The 14077-nt window shown below is 42.2% G+C and overlaps 1 protein-coding gene across 4 annotated transcripts in view; it reads right to left on the reverse strand.

The window, feature by feature from the left end:
• Nucleotides 1–6110, reverse strand: part of FAM13B (family with sequence similarity 13 member B) — a 99844-nt gene extending 93734 nt beyond the window's left edge. For 2 of the 4 annotated variants that reach the window (XM_061617241.1, XM_061617238.1), the window contains exon 1: nt 5760–6110. The gene's annotated coding sequence lies outside the window, so the exon portion shown is untranslated. Of the gene's footprint in view, nt 1–5276; nt 5495–5523; nt 5619–5759 lie in introns of those variants that run through there. The other 2 variants (XM_061617240.1, XM_061617239.1) reach the window with 2 other exon arrangements.
• Between the last annotated feature and the right edge of the window lie 7967 nt (nt 6111–14077).

Consider the following 14077-nt stretch of genomic DNA (forward strand, 5'->3'; position numbering starts at 1 on the left):
AAAAGGACTTTTGGATTAAAAGCAACACATAAATAATAACCTAGCATAACATAAATCGGGCACACAGTTTGTAAAGTCTTACACAGTAAAACACAATAATCTAAAAACATTTCCATGTCAATCTAAATTCAACCCAGAAAATGTCTTAATATTCAGTAAAATGCTATAATCTTATTTCACTATCACAAAAGCTTCCAACAGAAACACTGAGAAAGAAGATACTGCCCATTTACAATATTTGGATAAATTATTGATGCTTTTGTCTGGAATAATAAGAAAGCCAGGGTCAATTTTAAAACCATGCCAAATTGTACTGATAAAGGTCTTGCATTTCCAGATATCAGTCAGTATTACCAAGCTGCTATTCTTGCAAAAATGACACACTGGTTTGATTCTGATGGCTCGAAAGTATTGGAAGAAGAAATATTTTCCGTAGACCTGAAAAATATGTTATGGTATACTGCTCAAGTGGATAAGAATCTTTTAAAATCTAACCCGTGTGTCAGAGCCATCTTTATCATCTGGAATAAATTTAGAACTAAATCAAGTCTGGATTTATCCCCATTAACAGCCTTGACCTATAATGAAGAAATAACTATCATGCTTTGGGGAATATTGATTTATGGGGAAAGATTCACTTAGGGCTCAATCCAACTTGTAGGAAGCTGGCAGCAGCACAGCAGGCATAAGGGGCCATCACATCCAACCTCTGTTCAGATGCCACTGGGAGGGGATGACACTGGCTGTGGCAGCATGGCACACCAGAAGGAAACACAGTGCATGTTTCCTTTCACCACCCCTTTTCCTGACATACCAATTGCCAGGACAAAGGGCCAGAGGACTGAGCCAAACAGGCTCAGGCTGCGGCAGAAGTACCGCTCTCCTTGGTTCCACACCCTCAGAACACCCCTTTTTCAAGTCTACTGCTTGCTCCACTTGTGCAGGTCACAGCTAAGCCAGCTGGGTCCTGGCTGCACCTGGGTGGTGGAAGAGTTCCGTGGCTGCTCCACAGCTGTACCTGGATGTGGAACTTCTGCCAGCAGAGCCCAGCGCCACCAACACCTTTCCTCCTCCTCCACAGCTCAGCCACTTCCTTATGCCCCTAAGCCATATCTACCAGGTAGCTTGCACCCAAAATCTGGTTTAAAAACAGTCTGGATGGTGTAGTAAAATCATATTCTATCAAAATGCAAGGAGCTCATCCTTATTTCTTTCAGTACCTCCAATTTAGAAACATTATATATAAGTTGCAAAATAAATATGGTAACCTAAGAGATCCAACTGAGTTTGAACTTATTTCTACTCACAAACCCACAAAAGTGCTAAATAAAATATGTAAGATTCTCCTTTCTACCAGTTTAAGATCCAGTATATACCAAACTAAATGGGGGAGAGGTGCAGGTTATCAGATCTCTTTAGAAACGTAGAAGTGGATTTGGAGATATATACCAGATTTCACAATCAGTGTAAAGGAAAACCTCTACAAAATCACGTTTAGATGGTATCAGACCCCTAAAAGACTTGGTCATATTTATAACTCAACACTGGATGTTTGCTGAAGATGCAAAGCTAACAATGCAAGATTACTCCATATTCTATGGTCCTGCCATAAAATCAAAACATTTTTTGTCATGCAGATAAAAGATATAACTGGGTATGATCTTCCTATGGGTCCTCTAATCTTACTTTTTTAGTTATAGAATCAAGGAATCATAGAACAGTAGAGTTGGAAGGGGCCTATAAGGCCATAAAGTCCAACCCCCTGCTCAATGCAGGAATCCAAATCAAAGCATTCCCGACAAATGGCTGTCCAGCTGCCTCTTGAATGCCTCCAGGGTCGGAGAGCCCACTACCCCCCTAGGTAATTGGTTCCATTGTCGTATGGCTCTAACAGTTAGAAAGTTTATCCTGATGTCCAGTCAAAATCTGGCTTTCCGCAACTTGAACCCCTTATTCCGTGTCCTGCGCTCTGGGAAAATCAAGAAGAGATCCCGGCCCTCCTCCATGTGACAGTCTTTCAAGTACTTGAAGAGTGCTATCATATCTCCCTTCAGTTTTCTCTTTTCAAGGCTAAACATGCCCAGTTCTTTCAGTCTCTCCTCATAGGGCTTTGTTTCCAGTCCCCTGATCATCCTTGTTGCCCTCCTCTGAAATTATCTTAAGGATGCTATCCCATCTGATGATAGAGACATGATTAAACACTTTCTAACAGCAGCCAGATTGACTACAACCAAAAACTGGAAAAAATCAAGCACTCCAATTCATGACCAGATTATCAAAGTATAGAATACAGTCAATCTCATAAAATTTACCAATACAGTTAGAAAAGGGGACAACAATCATAAGACTTATATGGAAATGCAGTTATATGTAATGTAATACAATGCCACCCTAGGCTCCTTTTGGGAGGAAGGGCAGGATAGAAATAATAATAATAATAATAATAATAATAAGGCTCATGATAATATTAATTCTTCTAAGATCCTAGAAACTCTTTGAACAGATGTAATAAACCATATCTTCTCCTAATTCCTTTTCTTGTTTCAAACCATAAAGTATTTGTTAATCAAGTATACTGTTTTATATATATATAATATAATTGAATATATATTTATATCTGATTATTATTTCCTTTCTCTCTTGTTCTTTTTCGTAAAACTTTTGTTGGCCATGACAGTTTTGTTGATCTGTTGTTACTTTTGTATTTGATTTTATTTGTAAATAATTTAAAAACCTAATGACACCCAAGTGGAATGACTTCTGCTCATGCAAATGAACTTCCATCACCTTCCCACCCAACGACCCAGTACTCTCATAAGCCTGCTCTGGGTTTCCCCCAAATCCTCTGGAGCAGATTTGGGGTGCAGAAGCATGCAGAGGAAGAAGTGGGAGAGGGAACACTGTTGCATTAACAGAAGTTGTTCCTCTCATGCAGAAATTTTGTTGGATTCAACCCTAGGATATTTTAAAAGAGACAATACAACTGACAGTTAAAACACCTTTTTTTAAAAAATGGTTTTTATTATTCACCCAGGAAAAAGTTATTTTCTCATCAATAATTAATATTAATAAAATAATTTGGTTTGGTGATTAGGGAGTTGAGCTGAGATGCAGAGAACCATGTATGCCATCTTGACCACTTGAAGGAAAGGCAGAACAGAAATTCAATAAATAAAATAAATGAATGTCAAAGCCAGGGTCAATTCCCCACCCAGCTATGAAGCTCTTGGCGTGGAATTTTGAGCACATAACTGTGGCAGGCACAACTGCTGCAGGTATATGGTGTTATGCTGGTGGCTCTTGCAGAAAACATTTCAAGTACAGATTCACTCATGCGTCTCTAAATATGCATTATTACTTACATGGCATAGCCAGACAAATGCCAAGCTCCAGGGGCTTCAGACAATTTATGAGGGTTGATGTAGGCATCCTTTTATTTATTAATTTATTTTTAGCCTAGCACTGATAAAATAAAGAGGTGGATGAGGTGGTTGTAACTGCCCTCTTCTACACTAACCCCAACAACGTATCCCATTGATCCTCAACTGGTGGGTTGAAACCCACTACCAGGTCACACTTATTTTTTGTAAACCTCTTAGAGGTTCTATTTACAATCAGGCAGTATATAAATTTTGTTAAATAAAATAAATTAAAGGCCTGATCTAACAGCAGTACTACCACAAAAAAGGGTAAACAATTAAGAAATGAGTCCTCACATGCATGTTTGTTTAAAGTGGATCGCAGATCTCAAAACTTAAAGACCACTACCCTACCCACAAAGCTGTTACAGATTTTTTGTGTAAATACCTTGCCTGTTAATACCGATAGTTGAAAAAATAAAGACTTAAGGTTTATAACTAAAAAGAGGTAAAGTCATACATGCTGAAGCAGCCATGTGTCCTGGATTCAGGGAGCCATCACCAACTATCTAAGAACAAAAACAGGAAGAGAGGGGACAAAGGGGGGGGAGCAAAGCCTGCAAAACCAGCAAACACTTTAGAGAAGGAATCAACAGCAGGAAGAATAGACTGCCTTTCTGTCTACTGTCCACCACTGGTTCAGGTCACATGCATTGGTGTTTTACTTCCAACAAAAATACACTATATCCAATCTTAGAGGCATTCTGGGGAAATGAAGACGATGGCAATTACAGTAGCCAACTTGCCTAGCACTCCTCCACTCAGAGCTAGGCTGAGGTAGTACCAGGCAGCTGGAGTTGCACTGCACTCATCCCCACTACAGACCACTCATCATCCCTCCATGCCCTAGTAAGTGTACTTTGGGGATGGGATCAAGGTGGCACTTGATGGATCCTGGAGGAAACCTGGCACTAGATCCCTTATTTGAGCAGGTAATTTTGTTCATGTCATTCACACTTTATATGTTTGCTGCTTGAAACACATGTCGGTCTAATTTAACTGGATTTGGAGAAAGACAAATGAACAACTCGCACGTACATGCTTTCCTTGGTGGAAGAGAAAAATACAAGTGTAACAGCTGTAATATTGACAGCAGGGATATCTAGTGGATTGATTTTGCCCATAGAAGGGGTCAAAGTAGCTTAAGCTTCCATGCTCAGGTTAGTCTCACATTAATATGTTTGCTACAGAAATCATTCTGCTTTTATCATGGAACCTTTATGCATTGCAGAGGACTGGGATACATTCTTGAGGACACAGTTCAAGTATTGTACTAGCCACCTTGCTTAGTCTCACTGACTTAATTCAGCCTGACAGCGCACCCTAGAACATATCCTATACTTCCCTACAGAAAAAGATCAATAGTGGTAGAAAAACTGGTACACCTTTACTGGCATCATTGGGAAACTCCAGAAAAACCCTCATGGATCCTCAAGCTTCACAAGAACATAACAAATTTATCTTATGATCTGTGCACTGTGAAGTTTTCTGGTATGTCAGATTGACAAGCCACCCAGGGGATGGGTGCCTTCATTTGTAACATGTGACTTGCCTTCCAGTGAGTCACACAGGGCTATTTTGTTCTGAGGAAATATTTCTGTACTGCACCTGCTCTCTGTTTATGACACCTGATCTGAATTACAAAGTTTAATCTGCAGAGTCTGATAAGACTAAACCGTGCATGGGGTTTCGATGCTTAACTAAATGGGAGCTTTGATTCTACCAATTCTATTATTCTAATTCCAGAAAGAGACGACTGCTTTAACGGTCCTATTTCTGGTGTTGGAGATCTCCGGGAGCATATCAAAACAACGCTAGGAACTCCACATACCAAATGCTAGCGGTGAATTTAATTACCTTTCTGGCAAATACATCCAACTGTTTCAATGCCCCTTCAGAGTGTCCGGGTTTACCACGTTTACTGGAACCAATCTCCCTTTTAAAGGGATGCAACGCCACCCATACCCATAAGTTATACACAGTTACACTTTGACCAAATACGGTTTCGGGGGGGCGGGTGTTCCCATTTCCTCGATAGCCTAAACATCGACCACCCCTCACCCTGAAAAGTATAATCTCTACTCCTGGCTGTATAGCCCCGTACCGTTCCCTGCCTTCTCCAAGGCCAGTCACGATCTGCTCTACCGACAATCTACCTTCCCGAGCTCGCCGCCTTTTCCAGTATCGAGCCCTCAACCCCACCCGTCCAGCTGGATCCCTCCTCATATGCCGAGTTCCAACCCAAATGAGTGCTTTTCCTTTACCCACAACACCCCATCCCTTAACCACCACCCCGCAAGCCACTACCCTAACGCGCATGCGTGGTGGCAGCTTCCTCACCGTTGCCGGGTGATTCTCCCCTCGGCCCTCAGTTTCAGCAGCAGGTTCCGCCGACTCTTTCCGTTCGGGGGGCCGGCTCGGCTGGGCCTCGTTCGGCTCTTCAGGGCTGGCGCTCCAACGACGACAGCTGAGGTTAACGAATGTGAAGCTGCCGTCCCGGTCCCGGTCCCGCCCCTTGAGGCCAGACAAATACACAGTATCTGGCGCGCGCGTAAGATAACCTCAGTCTCCGTAGCTGCAGCTTCTCCGCTGAAGGTTTCTTCAACGGTAATAGCAAAAACGAGCAGGATAGGAAAGGAAATGACGTGTTCCTGACTGACATGGGATAACGTGTAGGCATCGCCCCTCCATTTATTCCCTGCCCCCTCGGCAGGAAATGACGCAATATAATAAGGGAGGTGCTCATAAAGGAGCTAGCTGCAAGAGAGGCTGTTGAAAGTTGTGTGGTGGATAGGATGGGAAGAGGTTAGTGAACAGCGCTTATAAACCCTGTATATGTTATACATCTAAACCCACTCTTTGGCCTGACAAACAAATCCAACAGGTGCAGCTTTCCCTGAGATTATGAGGAAGGCGTCACCTGCTCAATTAACAGAAGCCCATCTGGAGCAAAACGACTTTATTTATATAGCAGTTTATGTCGTTATATTCTGCAGTAATTATAACAAATCTGGCCTTTCCTAGCTGTGTATTCAAAGCTGTTAATGGGGATTAGATTTTCCACTAAGTTTCTAAAAAATATCAAAAAGTCTACTTATGACCACTGTGATCTTGAGGATGGATCAAATGTTATTTATTTATAACTATTTTGAACTCTGCTCTTTCGGACAAAAGGCTCCCAAAGCGGCTTACACATCAGCACAAAGCACAAGATGGCCCATGTCTTCAGTTTTACAATCTAAAAAACATGATACAAGGGTAGAAAAGCAGGCTCCAATATTTAATATTAAAAAGTCTTTAAAACAACCAGGTGGGATGGAAACAATTAAAAGAGAGGAGATCTCTCAGCAGAGCCCACAGGAACATAGGAAGCTGTCTTATACTGAGTCAAACCATTGCTCCATCTAGCTCAGTATTGTCTACACTGATTGGCAGCAGCTATCCAGGAGTTCAGATAGGATTCTCTCCTAGTCCTCCCTGGAGGTGCTCCAGATTGAACCTCGGACCTTCTGCAAGCAAGGCAGATGCTCTACCACTGAGCTACAGACCTTCCCCTAATGGAGTGGCCTGTCTTCCCTTCTCTCGTTCTACTGTAGCCTGTTGAAGTGATTACTACACAGTGACAGTTCATGGAGAGCCAAGGGAGATGAAGAATTACACCCTACAATAACTTAGTACCTGCCAAGTGATAGGTGCTTGCACCTGATATGCCTCTCTGGGGTCTCCCCTAGATACTAATACTACCACTGTCCACAACTATCTGGTGGTTCTACTGCTGAACACCAGGTCGGTCAGTAGTAAAACCATGCTGATCCATGATTTGATCATGGATGAATGGGCTGACCTGGTGTGTATCACTGAGACCTGGGTAGGGGAGCTGGGCAGCCCAGATCTGACTCTGATATGCTCACCTGGGTACTCAGTATGACATCAGCCTGGGCTGGTGGAAGGTGTTGCTGTTCACCCTCTATCACCGGGAAACCCATCTCTCTTGCAGAGGGACTGGAGGACCTGCATGTGATGTTGGACCAAAGAGACAGATTAGGGATACTGTTGGTGTACTGCCCATCTTGCTGCTCAACAGCCTCCCTGACCGAGCTGGCTGAGGTTGTCTTGGGTGTAGTGTTGGAGGAACCCAGAATTGCTTTTTAATATGTTTTTAAACCTTTTAAAATATATGTGTGTGTGTGTGTGTGTGTTTAAAGCTTTTAAAAAAAATTTAAATATGTTTTGTTTTAATATGTTTGTAATGGTGGTTTTGTTTTAATATATTTTAAAGTCTGTTTTTATGATGTGTTAAAGTGTTTTAGTGCTTTTGTTTGCTGCCGTGGGCTCCTACTGAAATAAAGGGTGGGAGATAGATAACAACAACAACAACAATAATAATAATAATAATTTTAAAAAAGTGATTTGGGTGACTTCAGCATCCATGCTGAGGCCGTCTCAGGTCTAGCTCCGGAGTTCATGGCCTCCATGGCAGCTATGGGCCTGTCTCAAATGGTCATCAGTCCAACACACAGAGCAGGGCATACCCTCGATCTAGTCTTTGCTCCAGGTGAGGAGAGTGGTGATGTGGAAATTGGTGGGATGGCTATCAACCCACTGTCATGTTCAGACCACTTCCTGGTGAGGTTTAGTCTTGCAGTGGCAATTGTCCCCTTCAGGGATGGGGGACCACTTAGGATGGTCTACCCCCAGAGACCGACTGATAGATTCCTGAACACTTTGGGGGATTTTCCAGTGGATAGAGCAGGTGATCCTGTTGAGGCCTCAGTCTCACTATGGAATGGTGAATCTCTTAAGCCATTGACACAATTGCTCTTGAGAACCCTCTCTGGTGCTGTGGAGCCCGCTTTGCTCCTTGGTATACTGAGGAGCGGCGGTTGATGAAACAGGCCGGGCGAGGGCTAGAGCATAAGTTGCGCAGATCTTGTTCCGGAGCAGACCAAGTATGTGCTCGGGCTCACAGTCGGGCCTACCATATGGCAGTGGGGGCAGCTAAGAGATCCTAAGTGGTTCCCATGTCCAGGAGATAGGCAGGTTATCTTTTCTGTATGGGGTTACGCTCCCTCTGAAGGACCAGGAATGTAGCCTTGGAGTACTCCTGGATTCATCTTTGTCACTAGAAGCCCAAGTATCCTCTGTGGCTAGGAGCACCTTTTACCAGCACTGTCTGGTTTGTCAGCTATGGCTGTTCTTGACAGGGATAGCTTGGCCTCTGTAGTCCATGTGTCAGAAACCTCGAGGCTGGATTGCTGCAATGCACTCTATGTGGGGCTGCCCTTGGCTCTGGTTCAGAAGCTTCATCTGGTGCAAAATGTGATGGCCAGATTGCTGATGGGAGCATAGGGCTGACAACATGTGACACCACTTTTAAAACATCTGCACTGGCTGCCCATCTGCTACTGAGCCAGGTTCAAGGTCATTGTATGAATTTACAAAGCTCTAAGCAACTTAGGTCCAGGGTATCTTAGGGACCACCTGAACCCATATATCCCCGCTCGATCACTGAGATCTTCTGCAGGAGCGGCTTTGGTTGTCCCCCAAGTTGGCGAGGCTCATTTAACATTGACATGAAATCAAGTCTTCAATGTCATTGCCCCAGTTCTACCAACAGAGATTCAGCAGGAGTCTTCTGTTTTAACTTTTAAGCACCTGCTGAAAACCTTTCTGTTTTATCAGGCTTATGCAGGCAATTAAGAACATGCTGTTTTGCAACAATTGACCTTCGTTTTTTTTATATTTTTTATTTTATGGTTACTGTTTTAAACATGTTTTCAACCGCTTTGATGTTTTTAACAAAATAGTGGTATACAAATATTTTTGTAAATAAATAATAAAGTGTCTATCCATAAGAGGTTAACTCTGTCACATTTTCCAGCAGTATCAGGCTGTGGGCCCTCTTTAAATTTTAGGATATGAACAAAACCCAGAGATCTCCTGAGTTAACCTGGAAGAGCATATTTATTTCTGATCCCTGGGATCTATCTATCTGGCAAGAAATCACTGATTTGCTTGTGAAGCAGTCTAGCCCCAACTGTAGTCTCATGCTGGCCAAGGTCATTGTCTTCAGCACACTCCATTGCCTAATCTCACCTGGAAAGGATTAGAATAGGGTTGCCAGGTGTCTGGTTTTTGCCCAGAGACTCCAGTTTTGGGGGGTCCTATCTGGGTCTCCACGTGAGTCATCTTAATCTCTGGACTCTTAGCTTTCATTTTTTAAAAAAATTAAGTTTCTAGGTAGTCTGGTTCAAAACATACAAACCAAAATATCAGCCACAGCCCCCTGCAACTTCTGTTAGTAACGGCTGCTCTAATCCTTGCCCTTTCAGGTTTTTAGCCAATAAGTGAAGTCAGGGTTCTGATTGACAATAGCAATAGCTAAACCCCATTTCAAGTTCTGAAAACAGTTTCCTTTTCCTGTTTGTCTCACATCAGCAATTTAGTAAATATATAGCTTCCAGCAGCATAAAGAATACTTTCTCTGTACAGGATTGGGACTTGCTTCTGAGTAAACATGCATAGGATTGCACTACAACAAAAGATCACAACAGGTTCTTGGTAGGCATAAAAATGTACACGCAGGTTTTTTTAATTACTTGCAAAAATGGCATATTTTAACTTTCCAATAATTTTTGAACAGAAGTTTTAAAAAGTGTACATGCTGCAGTGTTATACTTTTCTAATTAAGGAGTCAGTTTAAAATTTACTGTGCTGTTGAAGGGGGCAGTTTATTTGTCTTATTCATAACCTGTTTTGAAAACCTTCCCAATATGTAACTTTTCTGGGAGTAAAGCTGCAATGCTAATTCCACATACATAGGAGTTAACCCCATTGAATTCAGTCAGACTTACTTTTGAGTAGACATGGGTAGGATTGTGCTGAAAATCAACAGGACATTTGAGTGAACATAGAAAAGGATTGCATTCTAAATCTTTATCTTCCTTTCTGATCCTTTTTTTTTAAGCAGTTAGGCAGGGTTTACAGTGACAGTTTTTATTTGACAGGAAACTAATACTTTTTTTAATGTTCTGCAGTAGCCAACTGGTTTTGACAATATACTATTATATGGAGTTTATGTATTTTTATATCTTGAGAGTGTGTGTATATGTAGTCTTTCCAACAACACTGTGAGGTAGGATTGGAAACCAAGGCAGCTCACAACAAGAAATAAAGCCATTAAAAATCCAATAACCATAAAACAAATATAAAACAGTTGCAAAACAGCTTAAGTGGCATGATGCTGAATTTTGGATTGGGTGAAGTTCCTTATCATTGAATTGCAGTCCTGTGCATGTTTTCCTGTCTAAGTAAGCCCCACTGAATGCATTTGGATTTGCTTCTGAGTAAACATGCATAGGATTGCACTATAAATATCTTTACAGGTTGTGTAAATAATAAACATCTTTGACATTCATGCTTATGTAAATATTTCTTCATACTACGTCTTTATATGCCTCTTACCGATCTCAGAGGATGTCCTCCCAGAATCTCAAAATGGTTTCTGCCCTGCCAGGGGGACAGTGGACATGATCTTCACTGCACAACAGCTTCAAGAAAAATGCCAGGAGCTGAATCAACCTTTATATATGGTGTTTGTTGACCTGACTAAGGCCTTTGATACTGTGAATTGAACCGCTCTCTGGACCATCCTTCTGAAAACTGGCTGCCCTGATAAATTTGTGAATATTTTGCGACCCTTCATGACAACATGACAGCAACAGTTTTGCTCCTACCTTATTTGCTATCTTCATTGCTATGATTCTACACCTTATTGAGGGGAAACTTCCTACTGGTGTGGAAATCATATATCGAAGAGATGGAAAGCTTTTTAATCTCAGTAGGCTGAAAGCAAAAAGTAAGGTAATGTCAACCTCTGTCGTAGAACTTCAATATGCCGATGATAATGTGGTCTCTGTACATTCAGAGAAAGATCTTCAAACTATCCTAAATGTCTTTGCAGAAGCATATGGAAAGCTTGGGCTCTCACTAAATATTAAAATGCTTAATCAACAGGTGCAAACTAGTCCCTCTGTAGCACCATCAATCCAGCTTAATGGTGTGACGCTGGAGAACGTTGATCACTTCCCCTATCTTGGCAGCCACCTCTCTGTAAAAGCTGACATCGATGCTGAAATTCAACATCATCTGAGCCATGCGAGTGCTGCATTCTCCCGAATGAAACATAGAGTGTTCGAGGATCGGGATATTCACAGGGAGACCAAAATGCTTATTTACAAAGCTGTTGTACTACCGACCTTACTGTATGCCTGTGAAACATGGACCATCTATAAATGCCACTCCCAACTTCTTGAAAGATTCCACCAACGCTGCCTCCGGAAAATTCTGCAAATTACTTGGGAAGACAGACGGACTAATGTTAGCATTTGGGAAGAAGCAAAGACTACCAGTGTTGAAACAATGATCCTTCAACATCAACTTCGCTGGACTGACCATGTTGTTCGATCACCGTCTTCCAAAGCAGCTACTTTACTCCCAACTTAAGGATGGAAAATGGAGTATTGGTGGACAGCAAAAGAGGTTTAAATATGTTTCTTAAAGTGAATCTTTAAAAATGTAACATGAACATCCAATTCAATTCAATTCATTGTGCGGTCACAGACCCAATAAAGCAAATCATCAGATAAAAGAAAACAGTCTATAAAACATTTAAAATATACAATAAAGTATAAATATAGATATGACTTTAAAATGGATTGTTACAGTTTGAAAAAGAGGACCATCTTACATGTTCTTTGAACAAAAAAGGAACTTAGGTACTAGCTCTGTGGTCACCTTGTTGGTATCAGCCAAAAGATGTTTCAAATACCAGTCCAAAGACCTACCAGGAAAATTTTCCATATTAGGACCAAGGAATCTAGTAAGTTCTTCCTTATAAAAATTACAAGCAAAAAAGACATGAGCCAGGGATTCAGCATCTGCATCGCTACAGGAACATAACCGATTTTCATAAGGCACACCTTGATAACGTCCTTCTAGTATTGCTGAGGGGAAACAATTAAATCTGGCTCTGGAAAAAGCATGTCGATATTTTGGGATGGTCAGATTATCCAAATATGTAGCGTGTTTAGGAAATTCAAAGCTCAGATCTAAATACAAAGGTGAACAGGTTTTACAAGCATTTGACATATATTGGAAATCAGTATCTTTAGTCCATTTTTCTATAACCAATTTTACTGTCTTAAACTCTTGTGTAGAAAGAAAATCCATAGAGAAAGCTAACAGATGCAGTTTATCAAGAAAGGTTTTAGACCATGAGCTAATAAAAACATCCTTCCAAAGAAGGTTTAAGTAACCTAGGGAAGGGCCAGCATAAACCACTTTAAGCCAATATCTAAAGGCTAGGGACCAAGCAGTACATTCAGTCGATGTGAGGGCAGCCTCAAGTCGGAGGGCTGCAATAGAAACACACCTTGGCATTCCGAAAATAGATCTTAAAAAGTTTGAAAGGACGTTTTCCACATTTGAATGAAAACCTTGTACCCAAATTGGAACTCCATACAGCAGTTGAGACAGGATCTTAGACTTAAATATCTGAATAGCAGCAGGTATATAGTGGCCTCCCTTAACGTAAAAAAAATGAATAATGGCCCTAGTGGTGTTCTGTGCTGTCTGGGCGGCAGACTGTATATGGGTAGCCCAAGAAAGTGTGGAATAAAACATAACACCCAAATATCTGAACTGCTTGACTTGGTCTATACATTGTCCATTGACTATCCACTTTTTCACTGATGTACGCCGTGAGAAGACATAATGTTTGTTTTACTAAAATTGATGGTAAGTAGGTTGTCTTTGCAATAGGTCAGAAAAGCACTAAGTAGGCGTTTAAGGCCTATTTTTGACAAAGACATGAGAACAGCATCATCAGTGTATAACAGTAATGGGCATTTGATCTCAACCACTTTAGGTGGATGAAAATCTGCAGCTAACAGTGGCGTCACTAGCGGGAGTGCGGGGGGGGTGCGGACCTCTGGTGCGTGCCCTCCCAGGGGCATGGATGAGGTGGCTGGGCTTGTGCGTGCGTGCGTGCTTGCGTGCGTGCACTCGAGCCCAGCCACCCTGTCTATGCCACTGGGAGGACGCGCGCCGGAGGGGCACCCAGCCGCAGAAGGCCTGGGAACGCCGGCACGCCTCCCTCGCCCTGCCGACACTGCTCCTGCTCTCGTCCGCCCGCCCGCCTCTGAGGAGGAGTCGGCGCAGCCTTGCCGGGCAACGGTGCGGGGTGGGGTGGCTCTGGGTGTCACCCCCCTCATGGTGACACCCGGGTGCGGGCTGCACCCTCTGCACCCCGGTAGGGATGCCCCTGGCAGCTAAACAATTTCTGCTCAAATTGTTTAAATAAAGATTGAATAATGTAGGGGCTAGTATGCAGCCCTGCCAAACCCCTTTGGTGGCAGGAATAGATTTTGTCAGACTTCCACATCTTACACGGAGCGTTGTACGCTGATAGAGACATTTAATGAGATAAAGCAGTCTCTTATACATAGAAGAGTGGGATAGCTTAACCCATAATTTGTCTCTCGGGATAGAGTCAAAGGCAGATTTCAGATCTATAAAGGCAACAAACAGGCCATTTCCAAAAGAGCTCGTACATTTTTTAGCTAGATGGTTTAGCACTATACAATGGTCAATCGTAG

Source organism: Rhineura floridana, chromosome 3 (assembly GCF_030035675.1).
Source record: "Rhineura floridana isolate rRhiFlo1 chromosome 3, rRhiFlo1.hap2, whole genome shotgun sequence".
Classification (NCBI taxonomy): domain Eukaryota; kingdom Metazoa; phylum Chordata; class Lepidosauria; order Squamata; family Rhineuridae; genus Rhineura; species Rhineura floridana.